This window comes from Chionomys nivalis, chromosome 8 (assembly GCF_950005125.1).
Source record: "Chionomys nivalis chromosome 8, mChiNiv1.1, whole genome shotgun sequence".
NCBI classification, from domain to species: domain Eukaryota; kingdom Metazoa; phylum Chordata; class Mammalia; order Rodentia; family Cricetidae; genus Chionomys; species Chionomys nivalis.
In genome coordinates this window covers 47,128,838-47,140,968 of record NC_080093.1, presented here as the reverse complement: position 1 = coordinate 47,140,968, position 12,131 = coordinate 47,128,838, and the positions used below count along the sequence as shown (strand labels likewise).

The window sequence follows — 12,131 nt, the reverse complement described above, 5'->3', positions numbered from 1 at the left end:
CGCTGGTTTTGCTGGTGGCTTCAAGGCATGGCCTCTGCACAGGTACCAGGAGGAAGTCTTTGTTTTTGATTCTCATGGGAGACTGGCTGCATCACTGCCGAGTAATCCAGAGTGGCTACTGGTCATAACTCACTACAGAATACTTACCTTAGCATGAGCAAGACCTTAAAAGGGCGTGGAGGCGGGGCTGAGGATGAAATTCGGTTCATAGAGTGCATGGCTGTTATGCATGAGAGCCTGGGTTCAGTTCCCAGAAACTCCTAAGACCCAGTGGACTGGGTCATCATAGCTGCAATCGCAACACATGGAGTTGGAGGCAGAGGGATTTTTTTCTTTCTTTCTTTCTTTCTTTCTTTCTTTCTTTCTTTCTTTCTTTCTTTCTTTTTTTTTTTTTTGTATTTTTGAGACAGGCATTTTGTATTTTGAGACACTGTAGCCAAGTATCTGAGGCTGTCCTGGAACTCACTGAGCAGACTTCCTGTCTCAGCATCTTGGATGTTGGGGCTACAGGTGTGAGCTATCACATCCAGAGGTGGGGGTCTACCCATCTACACTGTTGGGAAGAAACAACTGGGGTCTGGGAAAGGTTCCCTGGGCAGAACTACCCAAACTGTCCAACTGTACACCAGTTCATTTATTTTTAGTTTGGGGAGGGGGAGGTGTAGAGTAGTGTGGTATGGAATGTCCACTCATTCAGTAAATACTTTTTGAGCACATGGCTAGACACTGTCCAAGGCCAGTGTTTTCAAAATCCTCTTCTACTGACCAAATCATAAGATGTGTGTAAAAATCCAGAATGTTTGGAACTCTGAAAAGTGGGTGGGCTCAGGGGAAGTGACTCATCTAGTGGAGATGTGAGGCTCTTATGTCCTCTAGGTGATGGCTAATTGGCTGACAGTTTGGAGTCCTGGGTAGGATGGGGAGGTAGTAACTGGTCACTCGACCCTAAGGAACCTCTCAGGAGTTTTCCATCAGGCTCGGGCTGGAGGCAGTGACTACGGAATGGGGGGGTCGTCACCATCTTGCAAGGGCCATCACCACAGAAGGAGCAGCAGGAAAGGAGATATAAAGGGTTGGAGGGGAACCTCGGTCCTGCTTCTTCCTCTGGACGACTGGGATCACAGCCCTGTATGCTGCCGCTCTGGTGTAGGCAGTGCTGGGGCTTGAACCCACTACGAACCTCCGGTAGGTTAGGCTGACACCGCCCAATGTGCTACATCCCCAGATGTGGTAATTGCATTCAGAGTTAACTCTACAGTAAAAAAAAGGGCAGTTTGGACTGGTGAAATGGCTCAGTTGGTAACCGATTGCTTCCGAGCCTGATGACCTGAGTTTAATCCCTGGGACTCACATGGTAACAGGAGAGAACTGACTCCTGCAGGTTGTTCTCTGACTTCCACAAGCACGCGCGTGCGCGCGCGCACACACACACACACACAATGTAAGAAGGGGGGGTTAAGTTTAAAAAAGGAAAAAGAAAAGACAATTTCCTTGGGGGGAACACAGAGTTTTCTCATTTCCAAAGAGACTGGAAGATATCGCAGTGTTCCCAAGATCCTCAAAAGAGTACTAGCCTGGGAATCACTGGGGTTAGTCTCCCATGTTGGGTACATTAGGGTCCATTGTGAGCCTCTCTTTACTTCCTGGTAATGTGGATAAGGCATTAGAACTTCCAGTTCTGGCCAGTTCCCACAGTCCACGATCCCTTCGGAAGCAGGCTGGAGAGTTGGGTGGATGGGACATTTTGGGTGAAAGGAAAGGTATGGTTGTAATACTGAGTAATGATTTTCCTTGTGGCAGGATATTGTCTGAAATTTTTTTGAGTAGAAGTGTCAGTGTTGAAATATAGCCAAGTCTCCAGCCTCCCGGACCAAAGCGGCAGCCTCCAGCAGGACTTGCACGAGGCTAATGCACACTTCCCGTTTCAGAGTGCCACCTAAATTGTGAAGTTAGGAAATGCAACCCAGGAGACTCAGCTAAGCATGCAGCTGAAGGTGCTGCTTCTTCCTCTATCCTTCCTCTCACCATCAAACACTCTTTCTCCCCCAGGGTGTCACTAGGTAGTCCTGACTGGCCCAGAGCTGTTCCTTATGATCACATCAGGTGATGCATTTCGGGGGGTGGGGGGAGGACACTCGCAGAAGTAAGGTTGGGTGCGTTTTAGCTCATCCTTCAGAAGGCACATGAGTGTGCTAGCTCCATTTAAGTGGGAGCTTGCCAGACTTCTTCCTCGTAATCTTGCCATGTTTTCCCCTCCAGAATTAACAAGTAAATCTAAGTTTTCAAGCCAGAAGTCCATGTTTGGGCAAGCTTATTTCTCAAGTGTACTCTAAAGGCTGGTGGCATGCTTGGCCTTGGCATGGTCTCTGATTGGGGATTTTGAAAATGGGGCTCTGGCCTAGGGCTCTGCCACACACAGCAGCTTTCTGTCTCTCCTCACGAGGACAAAGAATTCTGTGCATGAATGCTTGCCTCAGAGCTGGAATACCATGTGCTGTTTACCAGCCTCTGAACCGCCCTGTGGCGTCAGGCAGCTTCAAGGGCCTCCTTGTAGAGTAGCAGCCTTGCGCCGCAGCAAATGTGTGGGGACGTTTTGCTGAGGAGGGTGGTTTCAGTTCCCCATAAATGCCTCTGGTTTTTTCCACAACAAGCTTGAGGTCTGGCAGGCGTGGAAGACTTTCCAGTAGGAGGGTTGAGATTGGGAAGGGTTACAGACGGAGAATCCTTCTTCTTTTTTTTCTCTCTTTGGACAGACAGGTCCTTCTAGTGCTTTATCTCAGAACATCTCACCCTGTGTTCTCGGCTCCACCCAGGAAAGCAGGCACGACCCACTCCATCGCACAGTCCAGAGAGGCGAGGCTTTCAGTTGTGAACACAGCAGTGTGGCCTCTGCTCAGAGCCTGGAAGGAGTGATTCTGCCTAGGGAAATCAAAACTTTTAGGTTTTAGAAGCAAAATTGCTTTTCTTTCCTACGATAGTTCCCTAAAGGAAGGGGGACTTAATTTTGAGGAGGGGGTCATGAAGAAACAGGAAGTATCTCTTGAAATCTGTGGGATCTTATATATTTTCTCATCTCTGAAAATATTAAGGTACTACTAATAAAAACTAGAGCCAAGTATGATGGACCACGCCTTTAACCCCAGCACCAGGCAGGCAGAAGTAGGTTGAGCTCTCTGATCAAGGCCAGCCTGGTTTACACAGTGGGCTCTAGGTGAGCCAAGGCTATGTGGTGGTGAGACCTTGTCTCAAAACAAAGGAAATTAATAACAAAATAACAAAACCCAAATAACTGGGCTGGAAAGGTGACTCAGCAGTTAGGAGCACCCACTGCTCTTGCAGGTGACCTAGTTCAGCACCCACATGGCCATCTGTCACCACCCGTCATTCCAGTTCCTGGGGATCTGACACCCTTCAGCCTTCCTGAGCCTCATGCATTTATACGATGCACATATACTCATGAAGGTTCACAGACATATACATAAGTCAAAACTCGAAATCCTGAATCCTGGGGCTAGAGAGATGGCTTGGTGGTTAAGGGCACTTGCAGCTCCTCTGGAGGAGCTGGGTTTAGCTCCTAGCACCCACAAGACAGGTCACAACGATCCAAAACTCTAGTTCCAGAGGATCTGAAACCCGTTCTGTCCTCGTATGGCACTGGACACACATGTGGTATATATACGTGTATTCAAGCAATACACTCACACACATTAGAGAAATTTTAAAAACTAGCTATCAAATGCCAGGCAGTGTGGCACGCACCCGCAATCCCAACACTCTGGAGGCAGATGCAGGTGATCTCTGAGTTTGAGGTTAGCTCCAGGACAACCAGGGTGACACAGAAAAACCCTGTCTCGGGGGAAAAAGCTGTCAGTTCTGTGGGTTCCTATCTCTGGGACCCTGGGTAACCCATCAAAACTCTGTGTCAAGAGGCTGGGGATATAACTTGTTGGTAGAGTTCTTGCTTGCCATGTTCAATCCTCAGGACCCAGGTTAGGAGATGGTTGTGTCTATAAGTTGAAAAGAAGGAAATGGTATGGTATTTCTCTTACAGCATTGTAAGAATGATTGTGAAATAACATACCTATTTTCTTCCTAAAACTCCAACTTCTGTTGCATGAAAAATTAACATACGGCGTGCTCGGTATATAGTAAATATTGCATGAGCTATTCCTATGAACTGCTTGCTAACTCTGTGTTATGTTACACACAACTCCATGAGGTGAGTACTGATTTTGTGCTGAATAGACAGGTTCAGACAGGGTCCACATTCTCATTGGAGTATATTCTGAGAAGCCCCATGAATTTATCAGCGTGTTGTTTCTACGACCAGGAAAGCTGGGTTAGTAAACCGTGTTCCAAGGCTTGGACCAGAGCTGGGGGAGGTTTTCCAAGCAGGGAGGCAGCAGGAGTGAAAGCGAGGAGTGCCGAGTGCCTGAGGGAGGCTCAGCAGGGCGAGGCTAGGAGGAGCAACAGGAAGGGTGGGAACTCGGAAACTTGAGGCCACAGCGGCACGCGTGTCAGGATCAGCCCTGGAAGGCAAAGACTGAGCAGTGAGGCCTTGACCTAGGCTTAGCCTCCTGGGCAGCTGTCAGTCTCTTCCTTAGGCCTCCTACCCGGTGCTAGTCCCAGTCTTTCCTTCTATCCAGCTTCACTCTTCCGTGATACTAATGAGTAAGAGACTTCAAGGGACCTGAATGTATTAGTTAGCCCCGCCCTCTGGTTCCCGGATCCCCGCACCCGCCCTTGAGAATGGAGCATTGCTCTGGCCAATCTGGGGCCCTGGGAGGCTGAGCCCCGGTTCTGGAGGAAGCCTGGAAGCGGGGGGGGGGGGGGGGGGCTTCCACACAGGGATTGAGAATAGGAGAGAGTTGCCCCCAAGCATGGTGTTTCGCTACATATCTCTGCACCTGCCATGCCGGCCGGACTCCAGAATGAGAATCAGCCAATACACTGCAGTATGAGCAGGGTCTCCTTGCTTCCTGAGTGGGATGGGGCAGTTCCACCTACTATGGGTTCCACGGTCCGAGGGTAAGAACCTAGACACCTAAAAACTCTTCATTCCACAGACTATAACCTAGAACTAGGAAACAAATCAAAATCCAAGGGGGAAGCCAGCACAAGAATGGATTAGTAAGAACCAGGAGGATTGGGAAGAACCCAAGACAGGGGAAGAGTGTAGAGAAGAAAGACGAGAAAAAGGAAGAAGAGGGTTAGGGGTGTGACTCAGCGGTCTACTGTGTGCAAAATGTTGGCTTTATTCCTTACCAAGGGGACAGCCCCAAGGGGTGGCTTCGGAGGGTTGAGCCCCGCCTTTCCGGGAGCCACAAATAAAGTAAATCAGAGCTCTTGCGACATCAAGGCAAGTTTTTTTTTTTTTCTCTAACCCTAAAGCAAATGATCTGACACCCTCACCTCTACCCCAACTCTGTAATCTGACTGTCAGTGTCCAGGGAATAAGAGAGCCAGACTCTTGAAAGAACTGCAGCCACTTTCAGCCAAACCGCCAATTCTCGAATTAACCCAAGTTCTGTCACCATTTTTTTAGACAGATTTTTACCCCCATCTATTTAGACCTGGTTGCATTGAAGCAATGGACCAGGCCAAGGGCCAAACAAGACTGGGTATAGGGCATTGGGTAAACACAGAAAAAGACTAGCAGGGACCAATCGAAGCTGCTCCATGTGGTTTACATTTCATGCCTTGCCTCTGGGACTCTCTCTTACCTGGTGGCTTCTTCCTTTAACTCTTTGCCCTTGAACTCTAAGATGGAGCATCAGTCCAAACTTTTTCCTTTATCTAGACTTTGCCCAAAATATGCCATTGTATATGTCAGCCTCTTCGGCTTACACTTTTGAATGTTGGTATTTAAAAAGAGGGCTGTGGGACTGAGGAGCGAGCTCACGACCTAAGTGCCTGCCGCTCACTGCATTTAATTCTGCTGTCCAGATCCAGGTAAGAGGTGGGCATGGCCTTCCAGAGGATGGGGGTGGGGACAGAGGACTCCCCAGAGCTCTCCGGCACGACAGTAGCCGGTTGGTGAGCAAGGTCAAGTAAGGGACAAGGCAGAGATAGTTAGAGAAAGATAGAGAAGACTAAGACCTAAAGATATTAGAAAAGACTTTGACCGCTGGCCTTCACCTGCGTGAGCATAGACTTGTACTTACATGCACATGCACTCATGAATAAACATGTACACACGTACAAATACAGACAAATAATAGTAAAAATAGAACTTGTGTGTGGCCTGGGGATGTAGCATGCATGAAGTCCTGGGCTCACTGTATCACAAGCCTGGGGTGGTGGCACACACCTGAAGTCCCAGCCAGCACTCAGGAAATGGAGGCAGAAGAATCTGAAATTCAAGGTCATCCTCCCAGTGATAGCCTGGGCTATGCAAGAAGGGGTGGGCTGCCCTTGGTGATGGTTTAAGACCCATCTCATGGAGTCTGACAGCTCTCATTGCCCAGATGAAGTCACACTGGATTGCAGTATGGGCATTTGGTCCCCTCCCTACCAAGGAGACATTGGACCCAAAATGGAAAGCATTGAGCTTGTTCAGCCAGTGCAGTGTGGCCGGCTTTGTGCTTTTCCTGGGTGTGTGGTCTCTTCTGGGGTACATAGCTGCCAGGCAGCTGGTGCTCTGTCCCCTAGCTCACACAGCCAGACTGTGGGGAGGGCTGGAATGTGAAAAGCCAGGGGGAGAAGAATGACGGGACATTTTCTATTTGTAAGCTTGCGAGTTTGGCTTGCCACTTGGATTTCAAGTGGGCCCTTGAGGCAGATAGGGAAGTCAGGTGAGAGAGCAGAGGCAGTTGATTTGAATTGTCTAAATTCCTAGAAAATAAATTCTAGGGATTTCAACTGTAGGAGGAAGGTAGCTCAGGTTGACTAAACTTCAGGCAAATTTGCTGCAGGGGTGGGGCCTGGCGGTGGGGAAGCTTTTGCTTTTTATCTGTTTGCATACCATGCTTCCCCTCAAATTATTTTGCCTATCCAATCATATCTAACAGACAAATTAAAGCTTTGAATTAAGGTTTTTATTTATCTATTTTTGTCCTAACTGAGCCTTGGATCTCTTCTGGAGGAAAAAAAACCCCATTCCTTTTAAGTACTGTTTTTGGTTACTGCTCTTTGTTTGAAGTAATTACTACCCTGAAAAGTGGGAAATAACGGATTGCTGGTTATCAGAAGGAAGTAAGTACTTTGGATCAGCCAGACGCCTGCCCTGGATGGCCACTCCAGATCCTGCCAATCGCTCAGGTACAAAGCCCGTACTGCATGTTCTGTAAACCCTCCCTTTCGTTGTTTCCAGAGGGGAAATGGTTGGATCCTGTGTGTCACTTGCTGTGTTCTTGTTATATAACCGCGGAGAACCTTTGACAGGCTTTGCTGGTCTCAGGAGCGAGCACAGGAAAAAACATGGGAGTTGCGGCTTGTCTCCTATTCGCTGTGCCCTGACAGTGGGTTGAACTTGTAGGCTGGGGTGGATTTTCGAGCACTTGCTTAATACTCATTAGAAAGATTTAAAAGTTGCATGGGGGGTAGGGTGTCTGGAGAGATGGCTCATTGGCCAAGAGTGACTCCTGCTCTTCTTGAGGACCCAAGATTGGTCCAGCACCAACATTCAGTGGCTAACATCCATCTGCAACTCAGGGTCCAGGGGATCTGTCCCCCTTTTCTGGCCTCCTTGAGTACCTGAACTCATGTGGCATATACTCACACAGACACATACACACCAATAAAAACAAACAAACAAACAAACAAACAAAAACCTTAGTGGGGTATGGTAGCACACACTTTAATCCTAGTACTCTGGAGGCAGAGGGAGGTGGAGCTCTGAAAGTTTGGGGCCAGCCTGATCTACACAGCAAGTTCCAGGACAGGCAGGATTATACAGTGAGACCCTGTCTCGAAAAACAAAAACAAAAGAGTGGATGAGAACGCTGTAGTGGGGCAGCTTGCCTGCTGACTTATGCAGAGAAGCAAGCCTTATAGAGGCGCCTCAGCTTGCCCATACCTAAGCAAGACCCAGGGAACCCTTGGCCCCCCAGATTCCCCCTACTTTTTATTGTGATAGTTGTCAGTTTTGGCAACCTTCAGACTAGCCTTGCCAGTCACTCTCAGCTTGTTCCAGCATTCTTAACCTGCACTCTCGAGCCGCCCGGCTTTGGTGCAAGCTTCTCTTCTCTCATCCCTTGGGTTTCAGCTCCAGGGACATTTCCCTCTGGAAGCCTGCCCTGGCTCCTCTGTCTTCCCCAACTCTTCTGTGTGCTCTTGTTACTCTGGTTTCCTGTTCAGTGCTGCTTATATTCAGTTATCAGTGACAAAGTTTGGCAGTCTGCCTCCCCCGTCAGGTTGTCAGCTTTGAGGGATGCTGCGTTCTTTTTCTTTTTCTTTTTTTTTTTTCTCTTTTTTTTCGTTTTTTTCAAGACAGGGTTTCTCTGTGTAACTCTGGCTGTCCTGAAACTTGCTCTGTAGATCAGACTGGCCTCAAACCCAGAGATCTGCCTGCCTCTGTCCCCAGAGTGCTGTGATTAAAGGCATGCGCCACCACTGCCCAGCTGATGCTGTGTGCTTGTTTATCATTTTATCTCTGGCATAGTGCTAAGCACATGGCTCGTGGCACCCAGCACATGGCAGAAACTCTAACAGCCACCAAGTCACTATCTTATCACTGCACACATGTCCCCTCAGCAGCGTGTACACCTGTTTCCCGTCTGTCCCTTAAGGCATAATCTTGAAGGTATTTTCCTAGATCCAGAATGAGAACAAATATAAATAAAGAGAAGCTGAGAAACAAACGCCAGGACGGCCGTTTCCCTTTTCTTCTCGGACTTATCGCTGAGCTTTTTGCAGGCCAGCTGCTTTCCTTGAGCTGCGGGAGTGTGAATTCAGCTGCGGTCAGGAATGTAAGATCTACAGTCTGTTTGGTGCCACCCCTCAGATCTGCACTAGCCTAGCTTCCAGAATGGTGAGTGGGTAGAAAGGAGGTCAGGGATAAGCTTGGAGACACAGGGAGCGAGGCCCTAAGGTCTGAGAATGGTGGGAAGGTCTGCCATGGGAGAAGGGCGGTGGTAGAAAGTCATCAGCCGGGTCCCAAAGTACCGGCAGGCATCTGACATGCTGCTCGTGGCTTCAGTTAGCGAAGTGTGGTTTGGATTTTTCTGTTGCTCTTCCATTATTTTCATTTTTTTTTTTTTACCAATTATTAAAAGAAAAAATAGAGTCAGGAATGGCGGCACATGCCTTTGTTCCTAGCACTGCTGAGTGAGAGGAAGGCAGATCTCTGTGAATTCAAGGTCGGCTCTGTATACATCAAAAGTTCCAGGACAACTGGAGCTTTGTAGTAAGATCCCGGCTTTATGCAACCCCCCCCCCCAAAAAAAAAACAAGCTACAATGGTGGTATGCACCTGTAGTTCCAGCTACTTGGAAGGTTGAGGCAGGAGGATTACTTGATGCCAGGAGTTTAAGACAAGCTTGAGCAACAAAGCAAGACCCTGTCTCCAAACACGATAGGGGCTGGAGAGATGGAGAGGATCCAGGTTCAGTTGCCAGAACCCACATTATGACTCATAGCCATCGGATCCCCTCTTTTGACCTCTGAGGGTACCAGGAACGCACATGGTATGCAGACATATGTGCAGGTAAACTACTCATATACATTAAAATAAATCATATTTAAAACAAAACAATCCCTTCAAAAATTAAATTGTGTATGTGAGTGTATGTATGTGCTCACTTGCACTGGAATGCCTGTGTAGGCCAGAAGAAGTACTGGATTTCCTGAACCAGGAATTACAGGTAGTTGTGAGCTGCCTGATGTGGGTGCTAGAAACCAAATTCAGATTTTGTAAAAGTGTAGTAAGTGTTCCTAACCACTGAGATATCTCTCACACCTCTTGTGGAATATTAGTTGAAGATGTGTTACATTTGTTTATGCTGTGGAACATTTGTTTAATGATGCAAAGATGTGTTACATTCTTTTATGTTGCATTTGTTTAACTCTGTGAAGCTGTGTCACTTTGCCTGCCTAAAACACCTGATTGGTCTAATAAAAAGTTAAATGGCCAATAGCTATGCGGGAGAGGGATAGGCAGGGCTGGCAGGCAGAGAGAATAAAGAGGAGGAGAAAAAGAGAGGAACAGAAAAAGGAGAGGAGAACATCAGGGGCCAGTCACCCAGGTACATAGCCAGCCATGGAGAAAAAAATAAAAAAAGGTATATAAAAAGGCAAAAAGCCCCAAAGATAGAATAATGTAAGAAAAGCTGACTAGAAATAAGGAAAGCTAAGGTTAGGCATACATAAGAATAAGCCTCCATGTGTTTGTTCAGGAGCTGGGTGGCAGACCCCCAAAGAGTCAAGAACAACAAAAAAGAAAAACCCAAAAAGAACCAAAACAATAACAACAACAACAACACCACACACACACACACACACACACACACCCTAAATAAATATCTGGGTATGGTGCCCAAGGCTTATAAATCCATTGCTTGGGAGATAGAGGTAGAAGAATTATGAATTCAAGGCCATGCTGTTCTACATAGTAAGACCTTGTTTCAACATACGAATGCACACACACGTGAATCTTTCTTTCTTTCTTTTTTCTTTTTCTTTTTTCTTGATAGGGTTTCTCTGTATAACAGCTCTGTCTGTTCTGGAACTCACTTTGTACACCAGATTGGTGTTGAACTCACAGAGATCCATCTTCTACCCCGCAAGTGCTGGAATCAAAGGTGTGCACTACCACTGCCCAGTAGCGCGTGCATCTTTCAGTGAAATGAAATTCTGAGTGGTACTCCAAATGTGTATATTTTTTAAATTTTATTTTCCCCACTGTGTGTATGCATGCATGTGTGAATGTATGTAGTATATGAGTGTGTCATGTATGTAACATACATTGGTGAGGTGTGACATATGTGGAGGCCAGAAGAGACATCTAGTGCCCTGCTGTCATTCTCTACCATATGCTCTCGAGACAGTCTCTCCCTGAACCTGGAGCTCGACTGGCAGCCAGGGAAGCCCCAGCAATGCTGTCTCTGCTCCTGACCATGCTGGGGTTACAGGTGAGTGTGGACACGCAGGGTTTTACATGTGTGCTGCACATTTCAGCGCAGCTCCTCATGCTCGTGAAGCAGGCGCTGTTGCCCATGAGTTTTCTGATTCCCAGAATGTGTTTCTCCGAGGAAGTGATGGCTGGCCTTGCCTTTATTACAACTGATTGTCCCCTCCCCTTGCCTGCCCTCCAGTTCTTTTTGAGCCTACCAAACACACGGCAGTGGCCAGGTTGCCAGTGTAGACCACTGCAGAATGAGACAAAGCCCTGCGTCTTTTGCTAGGAGGCATTTGGCTATGACATGCTGGCATATGAGAAAAGTATTTGTGGTCTCCCAAACATATGTTTATGTTTCTCAGGTTGGGACAGAGTCCTACTAAAAACAATCTTGAGGGCTGGGGTTGTAGCTCCATTGGTAGAGGGACTGCCTACCATGCACGGTATGCTGGGTTCAATTCCTAACACTTTACTATATAAAGTGGGCACAGTGGAGGTGCATACCTGTAATTCAAGCCATCCTCAGCTGCATAGACAGTTCAACACCAACCTGTGATACAAGAAACCTCGTCTTTAAGAAATGACTGGTTTGTGGATTTGTGCTGGCCTAGAATTTCCAGTTCCTTGCCAGCTTCTTCAGCCTCCCCAGAGTTCTCCTGTGGGGTTCCTCTTCCACAGAGATTAAGCTTCTGCTGGCTAAAACTGAGATAAAAAGATTATTCACTAGGGCAATGAGAAGTCAGGAATCTCACTATTGATTCTTTTATCTCAAAGGGGAAACAAATGACTCCAAGATAATTCTTTAATTTGCTATCCAGTGTGGTCAGCCAGCTTTAGCAATCTAAAACCGACCTGGATTTTGCAACTCCCTGGAGCAATCAGACTGGCTGATCAGACGGGTCTATACAAGGACCTGCACGTAGGAATGAGAGGAACAGGTTCAAACCTGATTCGTTACATTCATGAAACTGTCTTCCCTAGCAACCATGGGTGCCCAGGCCAATCAGATTACGCCAGCCTTGCAGTACCCGTGTGAACCCACACTCAAGGAAGCTGGCTAGGCCAGGCTTAGGTG

General features: G+C 47.5%; 1 protein-coding gene across 2 annotated transcripts in view; it reads left to right on the top strand.

Moving 5' to 3' along the window:
* Positions 1-12,131, top strand: part of Ahnak (AHNAK nucleoprotein) — a 93,069-nt gene that overhangs the window by 30,845 nt on the left and 50,093 nt on the right. The gene's annotated exons all lie outside the window — the stretch shown is intronic.